We start from the raw sequence: 15,671 nt of genomic DNA, 5'->3' as shown, positions 1-15,671 counted from the left end.
CAGGGGGTCCCGGGAACCCAGCGAGGGGGGCGCTCACTGGAGAGACGTGAGTCGCCCGGGCCCCTGTGTCTGGTGGTGTCTGGGAAGGGGCGCCCGGCTGGGCTGGAGGAGTGTGGACTCCCCCCTGTCCCCGGTGCCCCTGGAATGAAGCATCTGGCTCCCAGCTTTTCTGCTTTGGAGGCCCTAATTAGTCGAGCGGGAGCGGGGATTAAGAGGCTACTTTGCGCGCTGACACCCAGGAGGCTGCTGTGCGTACAGGAGCCACTGGTGGGAACCATGCCCGGGCGAATCCGCGCTCCCTGCCAGCGGAGCTTGGTAACACGCCCCTCACCTGGACTCACCCTTGCAAGATGCTGGGCCTAGTCTGCACCCTTCCCACAGCGGCCCGCGTCTCCCCGGCTGGCTCATATTCCGCTTTCGGGAATTTGACCCCCCCCCTTACCCCACCCCCACCTCCGCCTTCCCGGCTTTGCGACCCCAGCCGAGTTCTCCGTTCCTGTTCGTGGACCCTGCCCACCCTATCCCTTGGCAAAGTGGACAAGGAAATTGTAGGTGACTTGGGTTTTCTGCCTTTGAATGACCACTTCCTGTAAGAAAATAATTCGTTACAGTTTTTCTCCCTGACTATTCAGGCTCTGATCTAATTACCACCTGCTACTTGTTCAATGCAGTGACGAGATAATGGGCAGTAAGGTTGCAAAGCTCGGTAGGGGCTGGAGTTTCATAGGGCCGCTCCTCATGAAGTTATTTTTACAAGATGCACCCAGCACAGAAATGATGACTAAAACCACCCAATCTTGAGACGTTAGGAAAACATTTCCCCATCTTCTCCATCCTGCTATTAAATAACTAAATGATTAATATAACTTCTTTCTTGCTAATTTGGAGGCTTCTCTGTTGTTTTGCTTTCATCTGAAATTGATTTTGCTATTTTCTAATGTAACCCTTCTGGCAATCTGTTCTAAGTGAACCGTTTGAGGGCATTTGAAATAATGTGCATTTCTGACAGTTGGGGTTATATTTCATAGGGAAAAAAGCCCAAGGAAAGATAAAGTTCTATCTTTTTCTGCCTGATATGCCATCAGTATTTACAAGCTCATTATTTAGAAATAATTCTGGAAAGGCAGGAAAATATGAGTAAAATGATTTTGCTTTCTTGTCAAAGATGGAACTGCTTTATGACTTAAATTAGTCAAATTATAAAATGCAGGGAGGGGCCCAGGTTAAGGGCTTGCTTAAACTTCAGAGGCTAAAACTACTCCAACTTGAATTCCTAATGTTAGCGCTACAGATAGGTTCAGAGGGGGTGCTGGTTGGTTTTTTTTTGTTGTTAAGTACTAAAATTCTTAGTTCAAAAATACCAGTCTGGTTCACTGCACAGATCTTATGGTGAAATTAAATGGCCTTTATTCAACCTAATAGAATTTTGCTAGAAGAGATATTTGAGACCATTTAGCCAAACCCTCTCCCTTTTTGCTGCAATTTCTCGTTTTTCTTTTTAAACAAATGTGGTGAATGAGCCCCAGAGAGAGTACGGTTTGTCTGGGTGACTTGGATATTGAGTTACAGAGTCTGGACCAGAATCCAGGGCTCCCTACCCACTACATTATGTGACTTCATGTATGATAAAAATAAAATAGTGCAACACAGAGATTATGTAAACCAAATTTCAGAGTGATAAAGTTTAAATGCCGTTATTTAAACAGTGTATTTTTAACACCCAAATCAGGTCACATCCCATCAGATCTGTCCATCACCATGCATTTGGGTTGAATCCAAAATGTCACACTTACAGGAGAATAAAGATGCTTGGGGAGAACTTTAAACTCTAGACATCAACAATCCAATTTTTTAAGAAGTACGTGTTCATTGCTGGCCCAACATGCCACCTTAACATGTTTTGCTGTTGAGGATATGATGAATTGTGTTAACTGAAAAAATTTTCATGTTAGATATGTTTACAAGGTCTTGTTTAGAAAATGTAACTGTCAATCCATCCAAGAACATTCTTGTCCTTTTTTAAAAAATTAAAGTTTATTGGGGTGACAATTATTAGTAAAGTTACATAGGTTTCAGGTGTATAATTCTGTAATACATCACCTATATATCACATTGTGTGTTCACCCAGAGTCAGTTCTCCTTCCATCACCATATATTTGATCCCCTTTACCCTCATATACAACCCCTCTCCCCCCCTTACCCTCTGGTAACCACTAAACTGTTGTCTGTGTCTATCAGTTTTTGTTTCTGCATTTGTTTGTCTTGCTCCTGTGTTGTTTTCAGTTTTATATACCACATATCAGTGAAATCATATGGTTCTTGACTTTTTCTGTCTGACTTACTTCACTTAGCATAATAATCTCAAGATCCACCCATGTTGGTAGGATTGTAGATTGGTGCAGCCACTATGGAAGGCAGTGTGGAGGTTCCTCAAAAATTTAAGAATAGAATTACCATATGACCCAGCAATCCCTCTCCTGGGTATCTACCCCCCAAAAATATGAAAACAATTATCCATAAAGATATATGTGCTCCGATGTTCATTGCAGCTTTCTTTACGGTGGCCAAGACATGGAAACAACCAAAGTGTCCTTCGATAGATGATTGGATAAAGGAGATGTGGTATGTTATACACAATGGAATACTATTCTGCCATAAGAAAACATTCTTGTCCTTTGAGTAATGTTTATGGAAAGTATCAATATTTTAATTTCTGTGCAACATTAAGTATGCTAAATAACATTTCAGTGTGTACTTCTTTAGTTGTGGTAGCTGTGTGTCTTAAATTGGGTCCCCTAGAAGCAGACTCTGCAACTCAACCTGAATGCATGGTTATGAGCAGATGTGATAGGACGTGATCATTATGTTGAAAATGATCTGCTGATGAGTTGCCCTCCCCCTTTAGAATAGCAACTCCTTGAAGGCAAGGACTGTTTCTTGGTCTTTGTATCTTCAGCCCCTCTCGTGGTCTTTGGCATAAGTAATGTTGAGTTGAACAGATACAGAGAATGGCAACATCAGTGGGAGGAATAAAGGGTTATTAAGAGTAACTTGACTGGGACAATTACATCCTTCTCTCTGGTTTTCTTTCTTCCTTTCACACAGCTGGGATTGAAGTCACATCCTGGTAAGGCTGTGGGTTAACATCCCTAGGGATGAAGTGGGTGACTGTGGGTGGCCCCTGACTGGGGAGTCCTGGTAGACTTGACTCTTCAGAGAAGGCTAGACCACTTCATCCAGCCACTGTCGCAGCCCGAGATTTTTACCCAGACCAACCCAACATGGCTCTCAGCGTCTAGTCAGAAGTGCGCTACACCTCCTACCTAGACACGGGGCCCCAAGTGTCCCAGCAGTCCTTGCGTGCCCCAGTTAGTATGGCTGGGCTTCTGCTGAAGGTCCAGCTACACACTCCAGCATACCTGTTGGGACCCTGAAATTTGCCCTGAACTCCCTGCCCCTTGTCAGAACTGTAACCTGCTGTCAACGATCCCTTCCATACATCTGCACTTCCTGTGACAGAACCTAGAGCTAAAGTCCTCAAGTACGTACATCAAGGTGAAATTCCTAGTCAGCCATGGCACTCCATTTACCCTGAATTGGCCCTACCTAGCCAAACCTAAATTCCATAGCTCTCACCCCTAAAATAATTGTATCTATTGAAAAAAATCCAAAACTACAAATGTTTATGTATAATGGGTACTTAAAATATTTTGCAAATGTAATGTGCTTTTTCTGGTAACAGCTTTATTGAGATATAATCCACATATCATACAGTTCACCCATTTAAAGTATACAGTTCAGTGCTTCTTAGCATGTTTACAGAGTTGCATAACCATAACCAGAGTCTAATTTTGGAACATTTTCATCACCTCAGAAAAAAACCCATCCCCTTTAACTATCACTTCTCTATTCCAGCCCCCAAACCCTAAGCAACCACGAATCCACTTTCTATCTCTGTAGAGTCTGGATATTTCATATATAAGTGGAACCATACATTATGTGGTCTTTTGTGACTGACTGCTTTGACTTAGCATAATGAGTTTTTCCATCCATTGTAATGCACTTTTGAGGCAGAAAAAGACTGTGTAATAATAGCATTGGGAACCTTTTCTCAAAACCACAAAACTCTAAAATATGCCTGTTTGATATTTAGGATACAGTTTTTGGCAGGTTAACTCTTTATCATCTATGATTGCTGGCTCTTTTCAATCCCACTATGCTTCCTTCCAACACATGGTTTCTGGCAACCTCCATGGAAAGCCTATTATTAGAAATTGACACATTAACTAAGCTAATTGTGAAAACATGATTACAAACAATGACAGATATATGGTAGACAGAAAATCCCATGTTATCTTCACCCTCTTCCAAGAGCATTTTTTCGTGTTTGTGAAATGTATTTTATCTTTGTGACACACAATTCAAGCAAAAGGCTTTCAAGGGGAGTGAGTGAGTGTGTGTGTGTGTGTGTGTGTGTGTGTGTGTGTGTGTGTGTGTGTTGATCCTGAGTGATTTTGGCATTGTGGCCCAGCTGACAGTCTAAGGAGCAGCGTGGCGGGTGGGAAGGACAGGGCTTTGGGGTCAAACAGACCTCGGCTCTAATTTCAGATCTGCCTCTACATGACTTTAAGCAAGTGACTTAAATTCTGTGTCATTTTATTAATTTTAAAAGGAACATACTGACTCTACAGTCATAGCACTGTTAAAATAAAATTTGATTCTATATATATATGACTGTTCCTGGCAAGTACACACAAAAATGTGAGTTTTTCCTTCTTTCCCTTCCTTTGGCTAAAGCCTTCTGAAGATTCATACCTAACACCAGAGCTCAAGCAGCCAGGAAATGTAATAGAGCAGTGGTTCTCAGTGGTCCCCTGCAGTATCTCCTAGGAGCCTCTTAAGAAGTGTAAATTCTTCACAATGGGATTTATAGAAGATGTAATACAGAATTGTACACCTGAAACCTATGTAACTTTACTGACAATTATCACCCCGATAAACTTTAATTGAAAAAGAAAAGAAGTGTAAATTCTTGACGCTTCAAACCTAGCCTTAGAAACTCAGAGTGGGGCCCAGTGATCTTTAACAAGCCCTCCTGGCGATTCTGATGCATTCAAAAGGGTGAGACCTGCTGTCACAGAGGATTGTTAGTAATTTCTGCTACATCCTAAATTCCCCATTCTTAGGAATGACTTGTTATGGATGTGATGTCAACATTAAAAAAAAAAAAAAAAGTAAGCCCACTAGCTCCAAACAGTCAGAGGTCAGAAACCCAGATGGAAAAAATTAGTGGCGTCTGCCCCATGTCACATGACTGGTCATATTAAGAAAAATAAATTGTGGACTTGTTTGACCTTCTGTACCCCCACAAGATGATGAGGTTAACAGCGTATTCGTGGAGATGATGAAAATGATGATTTGGTAGCCAACATATTTTCCCAAACAACACTTGATTGAATACTCAAATCAGAAGGTAGCCCTAATTTCCTATCTGGATGCCACATTTTAAGAGGCTCTCAGATGAATAGGGAATGCCCAGAGAGGCCAGCCAGAAGGAGGTGGGGTCTGGAAACATTCTTTCTCTTATAGGGAGCAGGTAGATGGAGCTTGAGATTTTAGGCTACAAGAAAAGGACCCTCTGGGTGGTTAAGTGGTCACTATTTTCAACTTTCAGAAGGGCAAGAGGGACACAGGTGGTCTTAACGGCCACAGAGGGCAAACCCAGGACCAATATGTAGAAGTTACAAAGAGAAATTTGGCCACCGCATAAATAAGAACCTTCTAGCAATTCAGAATCTTGAAAGAAAAGGTGCAAGTAGAACTAGAATGTGGCAGGCCATAAGAAGAGCTACCTGAGGCTTGGAGAAGATGGGGAACCTGTCGAAATGACAGTTAGGAGACTGTCAGAGCCCTGCCTGCCAGTGCACCGATCCCAGTCACTTTCACTCTTAGCAGCCAGCACGTGCGTCTCCTGTGGGCCGACCCTCTGGGCCCCTGGAGCCCACCTTGCCTGTGCATGTGAACAGAAGCAAAAGTGCCCACAAACTTACATCTCCCAGGGGCTATCCTTGGCCAACAACTGATAGGTGGAGTGTAGTTCCCTTTCGAGGTGCTCCCCTGTGAGATTGAGCCAGTCACCTCTGTGGGACCCTGCTTGGAGTCAGTCTCACCCCCACACCTATCTTTTCTGCAAATACTTCCTAATACATGACTTTCACAGAAATTCTCATCTCAGAAGGAATCCCTACCTCTGGGGAACCCAGACCAAAACACACAGCTGGTGGGTTTCTCAGAAAGGTGGAGCACATGTTACTTCCCCAAGGGGCCCTCTGTCACCCACTGGACACATATACAGAAAATAGCAGATACGCTGTGTGGGTAGATGTGTGCCTGGTAGTACAGCGGGGCCTGGAAGTCAGAGCAGCCTGATGCTGGACTTGGGAGTCTCCCCACCACCCCTGTGGGTTCTCAGGACACTTGTGGAGACCTATGTGAACTCCAGGGTCCTTTCAAACCCAGCATGCCACTGGTCCCCGAGTCCCATCTGCAAGTGCTATCTAAATGCAAGCTTTATGTGAAGACTTTATTCTGTGGGATCCATGTGGTTCTTTGGTGTCATGCCCCCTACTATTCCCACTCCCCACCTTCCATCCTCACCTCATAGTGGTTAAAGCTGTGCCCCAGCTACTTGCTTCTAATATTTCTCCTTCCTACGTGGGATGGCCTCGTGTACGTTTCTTCACTCTGCACGGCTCACACTCAAGGTCCCCCTTTCATCTGTGTCTGTCCACGTGGCTTTGCAGTACTTGGCTGCCACTGAGCTTTACACCTGACTTGGCTTCCAAAGGGGCAGCTGGGGACTCGGATAACATTCTCAATAAGAGAGAAGCAAACTGTCCGTGGCTCTGACCATGTGTTGGGGATCTCCAGCATCAGAATCTCAGGGCTTGTGAAAATTCAGGTTCCTGGGCCGCACCCCAGACTGACCGAATCAGACTCTCCAGGCGTGGAGCCAAGGGTTCAACCCTTTTAACAAGCTTTCCAGGTGCTTCTCACTCACGCTAAAGCACTGCTCATCAGAGTGTGGTCAGCTAACCAGCAGCAGCCCTGCCTGGGAACCTGTTAGAGATGCAGATTTCAGGCCCAGCCTCAGACCTGCTGAGTCAGAAACTCCTGTTCTCTCAGGCCCTCCCTGGGTTCCGATGCAGGCTGAGGTTTGAGAAACGCTGCTCTGAAGTTCAAGAACCACTCATGTAGAATTTCAGTTCATTCATTTAAAAACATACATCTGTTGTGTTCCAGGCCTGTGGTAGGCACGGAGGGTACGATGATAAGCGAATCAGAGGCCCTCCCCTGGAAAAACTTAAGCCTTAATGGATTCCATATCATGTTGGTGCTTCAATGTATGTGTTCGATTCCCAAGAAAATTCAGCCTTCTTGGTCCCTTTCATGTGATCTTTGCCTCTCCAACCCCATCAGACAATAAGCTGCCTAAGTAGAAGAATCCATTGCCAGCTCCCAAGTGACTGTCGCTGAAGTCCAGGCTGGGGCTGGCGGACAGGTTTCCCGGAGGAGGACGGATCATAGGATGTCAGCTGAGTCACCCTGCACTGGGTCTGCAAACAGCCCGTGATGAAGTGGGTTGACTCTTACCAGTAGTATCTGACCCCAGAGGGTCAGCTGCCGTCCATTGACAGATGTGCACGGAGAACCAAACCTATGATTTGAAGTTTCAGCCTTCTTCAGAAGGATGGAACATCACTCTGACATCAACATCAAGTCTCTTATGCATCTTTCAAAATGGCTACACAGTACAAACCAAGTCGTACATTTGGAAGTAGCTCAGACATGTCATCTGAGCACAACCAGAGAAAATCATGAAACCCCTTTGGGTGTTAGTAAATTTAACCAATCACCCACACCTGTTGAAGGAGTTGTAGAGCCTGGGACTTTAGATGCTTGAAAAAAAACAAAAAACTTCTCCATAGAGATGGTACACTCTTTCCTGAACTTTCCCAGTGTCTGGCAGATGACCAACATGTCAGCTGTGCCAATTACTTCTGCTGTTTTTCAGAACGCCTTTCTAATGATGCTGCTCAGTGATTATTAATAGGGAAAAATTGTACACAGGAACTTGCCAACAGTGGGGAGCTTACAGGATAATTTGCTCCCAGCTGCTTATAATCTTCTTAAAGGTAGTCATAATCTCAACAGCCTCAAAACTTTGTGGCATTTGTCCATTTAAAAAGAAAGATTCTACAAAAGTGTCTACTAAGAGTTACCTATGCAATCATGAGCAAGAAATGGTCATTAAACAAATTACTGTTCCCTGAGCAATGTTTAATCTCGCCACTGAGGAAGTCTCAGCTTGAACTCCGAGCAGGAGACATTTCCCACTAAAGCAGGCAGATCTGCCCTGCCCTGTCACCCTCCAGCGAGCACAGTGCCACCAGAATATGAGGACATGGACAGGAGCACTGTTTCCAGAGCCTGCCCACTGTAGGAGGGCTACTCACCACCATTCCAAGGGGCAACAAGCATAACACTGGCCTCAGCCACCTGGGGACCCAAACCATCCAGCTTCCTGTAGTAGTTCAGTGAAAATGGCACCAGCCCCCTTCCCATGGAAGGTGGGAAACACTAGTATTGCCCCAAGATTGTCCCAATAACTGAGGAAACTCGAGGGTCTTAACTTTCTTCATAACTCCTTGTCCCAACCCGTGCCTCTGCTGATGGCTACATCTCACTTATGCTTTGCCTCTTGAGGTTGTTCCCTGCTCTCCACTCTGCACCCACCCATCCGTGGAACACAGTCCCTAAGCCTTTACACCTCCCTCCGCCTTCATTTATCAAGCAACCTATGAGGGACTAAAAAACTTACTGAAGATGTGGGTAGCAGAGGGACAGAGAAGCAAACACAGAGCAGCAGATAAGACTCATAGCTATTCCTGTTTTTCAAATTACCCACATGTCAGCTTGTCCTTCGCAGGGGCCACTATGCCATGTTGCTGGCCTTGTCTCCTTCCCTTCTCTTCTGCTCCACCCTGACCAACCCGTCTCCCATACTGCTCCCAGAAACCCCAAATATATGACATTTCATTGTTCAGAACGTTCCAGACTGCTCTTTCCCTGGACAGTTTTGCCTGGCCAGACCTGACCATAAAGGGTGTGTGTGTGTGTGTGTGTGTGTGTGTGTGTGTGTGTGTGTTAAAGTATACATAACAAAATGTATCATTTTTACTATTTTAAGTGTACCATTCACTGGCATTAAATACATTCACATTGTTCTGCAACCAGCACCACCCTCCATCTCCAGGACCTTGTCATCATCTCACATTGAATCTCTGTACCCATTAAATAAATGATAACTCCTCATTCTCCCCTTCCCCAGCCCCTGCCAACTACTATTGTACTTTCTGTATCTATGAATTTGACTATTCAAGGAATCATATACTGTTTGTCCTTTTGTGTCGGCTTATTTCACGTAACATGATGTCGTCAGGTTCATTCGTGTTGTAGCATGTATTAGTATTTCCTCGTTTTTAAAGCATGAATACTATTCCATTGTACAGATAGACTATGTTTTGTTTCTCCAGCCATCCACTGGTAGACATTTGGTTTGTTTCACCTGCACTGTTGTGAATGATACTGCTAGGAACGTGGGTACAAATACCTTTTCAAATCTCTGCTTTCAGGTCTTTTATGTAGATACCCAGAAATGGGATGGCTGGATCATATGGTAATTCTGTGTTTAATTTTTTGAGAAATTACCATACTGTTTTCCACAGCAGCTGCCCATTTTACATTTCCACTGGTGGTGCACAAGGGTTTTAGTTTCTCTACATCTTTACCAGCACTTGTTCTTTTCTGTTTTTTGTAGTAGCCATCCTAATGGTTATGAGGTGCTATCCCATTGTGGTTTTCATTTACATTTCCATAATGATTAGTGATGTTGAGCATCTTTTCATATGCTTATTGGCCATTCGTGTATATCTCTCAGAAAATGTCTATTGAAATCCTTGGCTCTTTTTTTTAATTAAAATTTATTGGGGTGACAATTGTTAGTCAAGTTACATAGATTTCAGGTGTACAATTCTGTACTACATTATCTATATCTTACATCGTGTGTTCACCACCCAGAGTCAGTTCTCTTTCCATCACCACATATTATACCCCATTTACCTTCTTCTACAGCCCCGCTCCTCCCTCCTCCTTACCCTCGGGTAACCCCTAAACTATTGTCTATGTCTATGAGTTTTTGTTTTTTCAATTGTTTGTCTTGTTCTTTTGTTGTTTTTGGTTTATATACCACATATCAGTGGAATCATGGTTCCCTACTTTTACTGTCTGACTTATTTCGCTTAGCAGTATAATCTCAAAATTCATCCATGTTGTCACAAATGGTACTATTTCATCTTTTCTTACCACCAAATACTATTCCATTGTGTATATATACCACAATTTCTTTATCCATTCCTCTATCGAAGGAAATTTTCGTTGTTTCCATGTCTTGGCCACAGTAAATAAAGCTGCAATGAACATTGGAGCACACGTGTCTTTATGGATAAATGTTTTCAGATTTTTGGGGTAGATACCGAGTAGAGGGATTGCTGGGTCATATTGATACAGGTTAGCTAGCATGTCCCTCGGTAGACAGGGAGGTCGCTGGTGGAATGCAAAAAAGGCAGCCATATCCTAAAACTCCAGGTTTTGAAATCACTCCTTCGCTCCAGGACAAAATGTAACAAGGCCTTGTATTGATCATAAAATTCCTTTGGCCAGACAAACGGAGCAGATCTGATAGATAAGAGAGGGTTACTTTGCTAATTCCTGTAGGATGGGCAAGCAGAACAAACCTGGTAGATGAATTTCATTAGAAGGCGCCAGTTCCCTTCTTCAAACAGTTCACTTCTTCAAATAATTCCCCTTCACCAAACAGGCAAGGGAAGGTATAAAAGTAAGAGCTTTTGCCTCAGTCATGGGGCACCCCCATTCGGGACCCCCTCACGCTCAGGAGCTCTAACCCTTTGCTTTCAATAAGCTATCCTCTTTTTAAAACTCTTTGCCTCTCCTGGGTCCGTGTTTCCATTTATCTGTCTCACGAGACACGATCTGGGACTACACCCAGAAACTGACGGCAGATCCAACATCATTAACAGCATTTGGGGAATCACCGGAAAAACATTTCTCAAAACAAAACAAAACAAAAAAAAAAACATTTCTCCATCATTTGGGGACTCACATGAAAATACTCCTACATCAATATGGTAATTCTATTCATAATTTTTTGAAGAACCTCCACACTGCCTTCCATAACAGCTACACCACGACTGCATTCCCAACCACAGTGTATGAGGGTTCCTTTTTCTCTATGGCCTCTCTAACACTAGTTATTTGTCTTGTTGATGATAGCCATTCTAACTGGGGTGAGGTGATAATCTCATTCTGGTTTTTATTTGCATTTCTCTGATGATTAGTGATGTTGAGAATTGTTTCACATGTCTATTTGCCATGCGTATGTCCTCTTTGGAGAAATATCTCTTCAGGTCCTCTGCCCATTTTTCAATTGGGTTGTTTGTTTTTGTTGTTGAGTTGTATGAGTTTCTTGTATATTTTGCATATTAGCCCTTATCAGAGGCACTGTTTGCAAAAATCTTCTCCCATTCAGTTGGTTGCCTCTTTATTTTGTCGATGGTTTCTTTTGCTGTGAAGAAGCTTTTAAGTGTGATATAGTCCCATTCATTTATTTTAGCTTTTACTTCCTTTGGAATCAAATTAATAAAATGCTCTTTGAAACCAAGGTCCTCAAGTTTAATACCTATGTTTTCTTCTATGCAACTTATTGTTTCATGTCTCATGCTTAAACCTTTGATCCATTTTGAATTAGTTTTGGTACATGGAGACTGAGAGCCGTCCAGTTTCATTCTTTTCCACATGGCTATCCAATTCTCCCAGCACCATTTATTGAAGAGGCATTCCTCCATTGTATGTTTTTGGCTTATATGTCAAAAATTACCTATCCATATTTATGTGGGTTTATTTCTGAGTTCTCAATTCTATTCCATTGGTGTACGTGTCTGTTTTTCTGCCAATCCCATGCTGTTTTGATTATTGTGGCCCTATAGTACAAGCTAAAGTCAGAGAGTGTGATATACCTCCAGCATTGTTCTTTTTTCTTAAGATTGCTTTGGCTATTCCGGGTCTTTTGTGGTTCCAAACAAATCTGATGATTTTTTGTTCTATTTCTTTAAAAAAATGCCATTGGGATTTTGATGGGGATTGCATTAAATCTGTATATTGCTTTGTGTAATATGGCCAACTATGTTGATTCTTCCACTCCATGAGCATGGAATTTCTTTCCATTTCTTTGTGTCTTCTTCAATTTCTTTTAAAAATGTCTTACAGTTTCCAGCATATAGATCTTTCACATCCTTGGTTAAGTTTATTCCTAGGTATTTTATTCTTTTTGCTGCAATTGCAAAAGGAATTGTTGTTTGTTTGTTTTTTTCTTTCTTTTTCTGAGATTTCATTGTTAGTATATAGGAATGCAATGGACTTTTGTACGTTGATTTTGTAGCTGGCAACATTACTGTATTCATTGATTGTTTCTAATGGCTTTTTGGTGGAGTCTTTAGGGTTTTCTATATATAGCATCATGTCATCTGCAAAGAGTGACAATTTAACTTCTTCATTCCCAATTTGGATGCCTTTTATTTCTTTCTCTTGCGTGATTGCTCTGGCGAGGACTTCCAACACTATGTTGAAAAGCAGAGGTGATAGGGGACAGCCCTGTCATGTTCCTCAACGTAGAGCAAAGGGCTTCAGTTTTTCACCATTAATTATGAGATTAGCTGAGGGCTTGTCATAGATGGCCTTTATTATGTTAAGGTATTTTCCTTCTATACATATTTTATTAAGTGTTTTAATCATAAATGAATGTTGTCAAACACTTTTTCTGCATCAGTTGATATAATCATATGATTTTTGTCCTTTATTTTGTTTATGTGATGTATCACATTGATGGATTTGCGGATGTTGAACCATCCTTGTGCCCCAGGGATGAACCCCACTTGGTCGTGATGAATAATCTTTTTAACGCATTGTTGCATTCAACTTGCTAGACTTTTGTTTAGGATCTTTGCATCTGTATTCATCAGAGATACTGGTCTTTAGTTTTCTTTTTTTGTGTTTTCCTTACCAGGTTTTGGTATCAAGGTAATGTTGGCCTCATAAAATGAGTTATGGAGTATTGTCTCTTCTTCAGTTTTTTGGAAGAGTTTGAGCAGGAATGGTATTAGATGCTCTTTGAAAGTGTGGTAGAATTCACTAGTGAAGCCATCTGGTCCTGGACTCTCGCTTTTGGGAAGGTTTTGGGTGACTGATTCAATTTCCTTACTGGTGATCGGTCTGTTTAGATTTTCCAGTTCTTCATGGTTCAGCCTTGGAAGGCTATATGTTTCTAAGAACTTGTCCATTTCTTCTAGGTTACTGAATTTGGTGGCATATAGTCCTTCATAGTATTCTAGCATGATCCTTTGTATTTCTGTGGTGTCCGTGATAACTTCCCCTTTTTCATTTCTGATTTTGTTAATTAGTGTCTTCTCTCTTTTTATCTTAGTGAGTCTAGCCCAGGGTTTGTCAGTTTTGTTAATCTTTTCAAAGAACCAGCTCTTTGTCACATTAATTTTTTCTATTGTCTTTCTGTTCTCTATTTCATTTAGTTCTGCTCTGATTTTTATTATTTCCTTTCTTCGGCTGACCCTGGGTTTCATTTGTTCTTCTTTTTCTAGTTCTGTAAGCTGTAACGTGAGGTTATTTATTTGGGATTTTTTCTTGTTTCTTGAGATAGGTCTGTAATAATATAAATTTCCCTTTTAAAACTGCTTTCTCTGCATCCCCAAAATTTTGGTAGGATGCATTTTCATTCTCATTTGTTTCTATGTATCTTTTGATTGCTCCTCTTATTTCTTCTTTGACCCGGTCGTTCTTTAAAAGCATGTTATTTAATCTTCATGTGGTTTTTCCTGTTTTCTTTTTGCAGTTGATACCCAATTTCAAAGCCTTGTGATCAGAGAATATGCTTGGTATGATTTCAGTCTTCTTAAATTTGCTGAGGCTAATGTATGTCCCAATATATGGTCAATCCTTGAAAATGTTCCATGTACACTAGAAAAAAAATGTATAGTCCGATGTTATAGGATGCAGTGCTCTATAAATGACGATTATGTCCATTTCATTTAATGTGTCATTTAGAGATGCTATTTCTTCATTTATTTTCTTTTTTTAAGTTTTTTTTTTTCATGGGAAGGGGAATAAAACTTTATTTGGAAACAGTGTGTACTTCCAAGATTTTTTCCAAGTAAAGTTGTTGTCCTTTCAATTGTAGTTGTGGAGGACACAGCTCAGCTCCAAATCCAGTTGCCGTTGTTACTTGCAGGGGGCGGAGCCCACCATCCCTTGCGGGATTCGAGAAGTCAAACCAGCAACCTGTGGTTGAAAGCCCACTGGCCCATATGGGAATCGAAATGGCAGCCTTCAGCATTAGGAGCACAGAGCTCCAACAACCTGAGCCACTGGTTGAGCCGTCTTTATTTGTTTTCTGTTTGGATGATCTATCCATAGCTGTCAATGATGTATTTAAGTCCCCTAGTATAATTGTGTTTTGGTCAATTTCTCCCTTTAGTTCTGTTAGTAGTTGCTTGGTATATTTTGGTGCTCCCTGATTGGGGGCATAAATATTGATGACTGTTATGTCTTCTTGTTGTATAGTCCCCTTTACCATTATGAAATGTCCATCTTTGTTTCTTATTATCTTTTTCCCCCTGAAGTCTGCTTCATCTGATATCATTATGGCTACACCTGATTTTCTCTGGGTACCATTTGCTTGGAGTGTCAATTTCCACCCTTTCACTTTGAGTCTATGCTTGTCCTTGTAGCTGAGATGTGTCTCTTGGCGACAGCATATGGTTGGGTTTAGTTTTTTGATCCAATCTGCTACTCTGTGCCTTTTTATTGGTGAGTTCAGTACATTTACATTTAGGGTGATTATTGATACGTGAGGATTTCCTTTCATTCTATCTTTAGTTTTCTGGTAAGACTGTGTCTCCATTGTTTCTTTGCTTTTTTGTTGTAGACTGTGTCTCCGTTGTTTCTTTGCCTTTTTGTTGTTGTCTATTCTTTCTGTGTGGTGGTTTTCTGTGGTTTTTCCCTCTGTTTCTTCTTTTATTATGTTACATATTTCTGTTCTGGATTTTGTTTTTGATTGGTTACCATTAAGTTTATGTAAAAGAAAGTTTGATATTTAGAGTATTCCATTTTCTTCAGCATTCCCATATTCCAGTTCAGGGCTTTACTCCCCCCTTTTTATATTTTGGTTGCCACGAATTGTCCCTGTTGATGGTGATCGAATGGCCTCCTTCAGTATTTCTTGTAGTGCAGGTCGTGTGTTAGAAAATTCCCTCGGATTCTGTATGTCTGGAAAGGTCTTTATTCCTCCTTCATATCTAGAGGATATCTTTGCTGGATGTATTATTTTTGGCTCATGATTTCTCTCTTTAATAGTTTCAATATTTGGTTCCACTCCCTCCTGGCTTGTAGAGTTTCTGCTGAAAAATCTGATGATATTCTAATGGGCTTTCCTTTGTAGGTTACTGTCTTCTTTTCCCTGGCTT

Source organism: Rhinolophus hipposideros, assembly GCF_964194185.1.
Source record: "Rhinolophus hipposideros genome assembly, chromosome: X".
NCBI classification, from domain to species: Eukaryota; Metazoa; Chordata; class Mammalia; order Chiroptera; family Rhinolophidae; genus Rhinolophus; species Rhinolophus hipposideros.
Note: the sequence above shows the minus strand (reverse complement) of the source record.